We start from the raw sequence: 6,000 nt of genomic DNA, 5'->3' as shown, positions 1-6,000 counted from the left end.
TTTCTGTGCAAAGCAATGATGACGGCACGTGTTTCCTTGCAGGTAACCATGGTTGACAGATGAAGAACAATGATTCCAAGCACCACCCTCCTTTTGAAGCTTCCAGTCTGTTATTCGAACTCAATCAGCATGACAGAGTGATCTCCAGCCTTGTCCTCGTCAACACTCACACCTGTGTTAATGAGAAAATCACTGACATGATGTCAGCTGGTCCTTTGGTGGCAGGGCTGAAATGCAGTGGAAATGTTTTTGGGGGGATTCAGTTAATTTGCATGGTAAAGAGGGGCTTTGAAATTAATTGCAATTCCACTGATCACTTTTCATAACATTCTGGAGTATATGCAAATTGCCATCATACAAACTGAGGCAGCAGACTTTGTGAAAATTAATATTTGTGTCATTCTCAAAACTTTTGGCCACGACTGTAGTGAGTGCATACATTCTTTTGTACTGGTCCCATGTGGGAATCAAACCCACAACCCTGGCGTTGCAAGCGCCATGCTCCACCAACTGAGCTACACAGTACCAACAAATAGGGCACCGACAGCTCTTAGTTTAGCTAACTAGCTATTTTTTGCTTTAATTTACATTAATGTATCACATTTCAGAATGTGATACAGAATGTATTACTTTTGTATTTACGTTTTGCTTTAAAATCATTATTTTTGTTCGTAGTACTTTTTTTCTCGACTTCAGAAGTTTTGCTTAATATTAATAGCACGAAAGTAATTCCATATACTGTGCTAGTTCACATGTTTGCCAATGGTGGTGTGGTGCCCCCCAGTGGCCAGAGTAAGAATACTCATGAGTCATGCAGCAGTGCAATAGCCGTGCAATCCTGCAATAGCCGTGCAATCCCACTCTTATTACCTGCAGTCACTGTGCAGTGCCTTCTGCTTAGTTACTATTAATATCTAGTGTGTCAGTGTGTGTGAGAGTGGATAAGAGTGAGTCGGTGTGTATGAATCAATGAGTGTGTGACGGGGATGATTCATTACCTTAACTCATTCAATGTATAATTTACGTTAGTACACTTGTTCTCTGCGCTTAATGGACAAATTTGACTAAATGTTTTAAATTGTTTGTCTACAATGTCTTTTACACATTTCATGAGTCAAGTCCTGTGAATACATGATCAGATCTTAATAAAATGTTGGTAAATACTGTAAATTGTCCAGACCAATATATACCCTGAGTACACCCAACATTAGAAACACCTGCACCCAAGGATGTTGAAAGCGTTCCACAGGGATGCTGGCCCATGTTGACTCCAATGCTTCCCACAATTGTGTCAAGTTGGCTGGACCGTTCTTGATACACACAGGAAACTGTTGAGTGTGAAAAACACAGCCGCATTGCAGTTCTTGACACAAACTGGAGAGCCTGGCACCTACTACCATACCCCGTTCAAAAGGCACTTAAATATTTTGTCTAGCCCACTCACGCTCTGAATGGCCCACATGCACAATCCATGTCTCAAGGCTTAAAAACCCTTCTTTAACCGGTCTCCTCCCCTTCATCTACACTGATTGAAGAGGATTTAACAAGTGACATTAATAAGGGATCATAGCTTGCACCTGGTCAGTCTGTCATTGAAAGAGCAGGTGTTGTTAATGTTTTGTATCCTAAGTGTATATATTTAAACAATATCTAAATAAATCCACACACACTCCCCTTTAGATCACATGGAGTATAAGCAAATCCAATGGAGACTGGACAGAGTCATTTTAGAGCATTTTCCCGCTTTCTCAGATCTTAAACATGTTCACATCTTAATTTTTGGTGTATAGATTGTCCGGACCAATATATAAATATAAAAAACGATATCTAAATAAATCCACACACTCACACCTAGTGTTCTGTATATGCAGTATAAGCAGATCCATTTTTTTTTCCTCTTTCTCAGATCTTAAGAAAGCCATCACACAGCTTTGTTTACTGTACATACCACTTCTGTAAACAGAAGTTCCTCCACTTTTGAGATAAACAAACAAGCCAATGAGCAACTTTTTTAATGCATTTGTATTTTAAAAACCACATTTATTTTAATTTAAGGCTTCAGCATCATTACACAGATGCAATTGTGACATTTGGCGATTTACATTGTACGCTTTTACAATAAGAGATCAACTCCCTTTACAGAACAGGATGGACAAGAGGAGGGTTGGTCAGTTGGAGCTCTATGGGGGAGTTTGGGGTCAAGGTGGGGGGGTCAAAGCTTCTAGTCAACACTCACCAAGTCTCAGTCTCTCACACACTGCCGGTGAGTGGCCAACAGTCTATGTCCCAAATGGAACCCTATTCCCGATATAGTGCACTAGTTTTGACCAGGACCCATAGTAGTGCACAAAATAGGGACTAGTGTGCCATTTGGGACTCAGGCATAGTGTGGCTGAAGCCAAGGTCAAAGAAAGGAATTGGAAACTGCTTTTTAGAACAGGATACTGCCCTTCACTCTTGCTGATTGGCAGGGTTTGGAGTGGGACTGCAGCAGTGTTAGAGAAAACGTATAACTTCATTTAATCTCCGTAGTCTATATAAACATAACTTGGATAATTTATTTCACTCAAACAAACAAAATAAATCTGAGTTCTTCTAGTGGAACACAAATCTTATCGGATTACATACAGTGCCTTGCGAAAGTATTCGGCCCCCTTGAACTTTGCGACCTTTTGCCACATTTCAGGCTTCAAACAAAGATATAAAACTATTTTTTTGTGAAGAATCATCAACAAGTGGGACACAATCATGAAGTGGAACGACATTTATTGGATATTTCAAACAAATCAAAAACTGAAAAATTGGGCGTGCAAAATTATTCAGCCCCCTTAAGTTAATACTTTGTAGCGCCACCTTTTGCTGCGATTACAGCTGTAAGTCGCTTGGGGTATGTCTCTATCAGTTTTGCACATCAAGAGACTGACATTTTTTCCCATTCCTCCTTGCAAAACAGCTCGAGCTCAGTGAGGTTGGATGGAGAGCATTTGTGAACAGCAGTTTTCAGTTCTTTCCACAGATTCTCGATTGGATTCAGGTCTGGACTTTGACTTGGCCATTCTAACACCTGGATATGTTATTTTTGAACCATTCCATTGTAGATTTTGCTTTATGTTTTGGATCATTGTCTTGTTGGAAGACAAATCTCCGTCCCAGTCTCAGGTCTTTTGCAGACTCCATCAGGTTTTCTTCCAGAATGGTCCTGTATTTGGCTCCATCCATCTTCCCATCAATTTTAACCATCTTCCCTGTCCCTGCTGAAGAAAAGCAGGCCCAAACCATGATGCTGCCACCACCATGTTTGACAGTGGGGATGGTGTGTTCGGGGTGATGAGCTGTGTTGCTTTTACGCCAAACATAACGTTTTGCATTGTTGCCAAAAAGTTCAATTTTGGTTTCATCTGACCAGAGCACCTTCTTCCACATGTTTGGTGTGTCTCCCAGGTGGCTTGTGGCAAACTTTAAACAACACTTTTTATGGATATCTTTAAGAAATGGCTTTCTTCTTGCCACTCTTCCATAAAAGCCAGATTTGTGCAATATACGACTGATTGTTGTCCTATGGACAGAGTCTCCCACCTCAGCTGTAGATCTCTGCAATTCATCCAGAGTGATCATGGGCCTCTTGGCTGCATCTCTGATCAGTCTTCTCCTTGTATGAGCTGAAAGTTTAGAGGGACGGCCAGGTCTTGGTAGATTTGCAGTGGTCTGATACTCCTTCCATTTCAATATTATCGCTTGCACAGTGCTCCTTGGGATGTTTAAAGCTTGGGAAATCTTTTTGTATCCAAATCCGGCTTTAAACTTCTTCACAACAGTATCTCGGACATGCCTGGTGTGTTCCTTGTTCTTCATGATGCTCTCTGCGCTTTTAACGGACCTCTGAGACTATCACAGTGCAGGTGCATTTATACGGAGACTTGATTACACACAGGTGGATTGTATTTATCATCATTAGTCATTTAGGTCAACATTGGATCATTCAGAGATCCTCACTGAACTTCTGGAGAGAGTTTGCTGCACTGAAAGTAAAGGGGCTGAATAATTTTGCACGCCCAATTTTTCAGTTTTTGATTTGTTAAAAAAGTTTGAAATATCCAATAAATGTCGTTCCACTTCATGATTGTGTCCCACTTGTTGTTGATTCTTCACAAAAAAATACAGTTTTATATCTTTATGTTTGAAGCCTGAAATGTGGCAAAGGGTCGCAAAGTTCAAGGGGGCCGAATACTTTCGCAAGGCACTGTACAATTAACCCAACAGAGAAAGGGAACAGTCAGTTCAGCTGCCCCATAATTTGACTATCCCAGACCTACTTTGGGGTTAGGGAGATATGCACGCTGTACTGTAATTACCATTTGGAACCTTGAACTTAAAGCTGTGGCTCAAATGTAGCCTGATATTGCTTCAAATTTGCTCGAGTCAGGAGTTGTGTTGTTGTATAAGCCTATCCTGTAACAAAGTCCTCAATTACAGAGGCCATTGTAGTTTCTCTGGGGGACAGGGGTTACCCCCGGCAACAAGAAGAGGCCAGAGAAGAGGTGGGAGTGCGCACAATGGCTAAACCGGCCAATGGGGTCAATCGATGCGTGATCAGTGGTGTCAGGTAAATGGCCTCCTACACAAACCGGGAGGGAATGTGAGACAGAGGAGAGAATAACCCAGTCCAGCTGGGTGCGGAGTCCCGTTTAATATCGGGGAAGAGGGATATGCACTTAGCCGCGTCATCGCTACTCAAAGTAGCTTCTCTGGTTTCATCGCCCTCTCTATACAGTACAACTAAGGGGATATTTTTAAGAACGAGTAGCTATGTGTAATGGCTAGAAGGCCCAAAACCCCACACATTTAAAGTGGTTCAGTTAAGAAAAAGACAATGGTAAACAAGTTCTAAATACAGTGCCATTTCACTCATTTGCCTTTTATCAAATTATTTCACAACCCCACCCCTCAAAATGCTGTGATTAACAGGGCGCACGAGTGGCACAGCGGTCTAAGGCACTACATCTCAGTGCAAGAGATGTCACTATAGACCCTGGTTCGATTCCAGGATGTATCCCAACCGGGCGTGATTGGGAGTCCCATAGGGCGGTGCACAACTGGCCCAGTGTGGTCCGGGTTTGGGTTTGACTGGGGTAGGCTGTCATTGTAAATAACAATTTGTTCTTAACTGACTTGCCTGGTTAAATAAAGGTTCAATAATAATTGATATGGGGCTCACATTCCAGAAGGATCCCAAAACCACTGTAACCCACAGCACCTAGCCTGCAGCCGCAAAACTATTGCCACTGCAGAAACGGCGAGTCTCCTCACGACTTCTATGGTCTGTCCGTTAGTTGATTTGACAGCTTGCATGGTCAGTAACAGTTACTATAAAATCCCTAATATGGCCAGTGAGTGCATCATGTGTATGTGCAGTAAGTCGGGGGGCGAGGAAGCAGTGCAGGCTGGGATTGGTATGTCACAATAGCACCATATGTTCATAATAAAAGAGCCGATTTCCCTGAAATAATGCATAAAAACTTGAACATTAACCAGAACTCCAACATCAGGAAGGTAGGGAGGATATCTATCACTTATGGGGAACAGGGTGATCAGTTGAAAAACTACCCCACATACATCACTAAATCAATGTGCTTGGCAATGTGAAGAAAGTGTTAAGACACATTAGAGCAGGGATTAAGAGCATTGCAGTCCTCCTTGCCCCCCCCCCCCCACACAACAGTGGCTTTACTTTCCAGCTCAAGGTTACGGTACAGTGGTCCTGACCCCTGCTATCAAAAGCCCCACAAAGCCTTTCGTTGACCCTGTGACCCCTCTCTGCCCTTCGGTGCAAGCTTCTGATTGGCTCAAACACTGGTACAGTCAACCTCCATCATGAGAAGCCTGTCACCTTCGCCACAAAGGTGAAGCATGTGTGTTTGTAAATAGCAAAGTCAGCTCAAAGCATTTAAAGCCACGGTGGACCTACACTATATGGAGAGTGATTGAGCTTACTTGATCACA

This window comes from Oncorhynchus mykiss, chromosome 7, assembly GCF_013265735.2.
Source record: "Oncorhynchus mykiss isolate Arlee chromosome 7, USDA_OmykA_1.1, whole genome shotgun sequence".
Lineage (NCBI taxonomy): Eukaryota > Metazoa > Chordata > Actinopteri > Salmoniformes > Salmonidae > Oncorhynchus > Oncorhynchus mykiss.
This window is presented reverse-complemented; position numbering follows the sequence as displayed.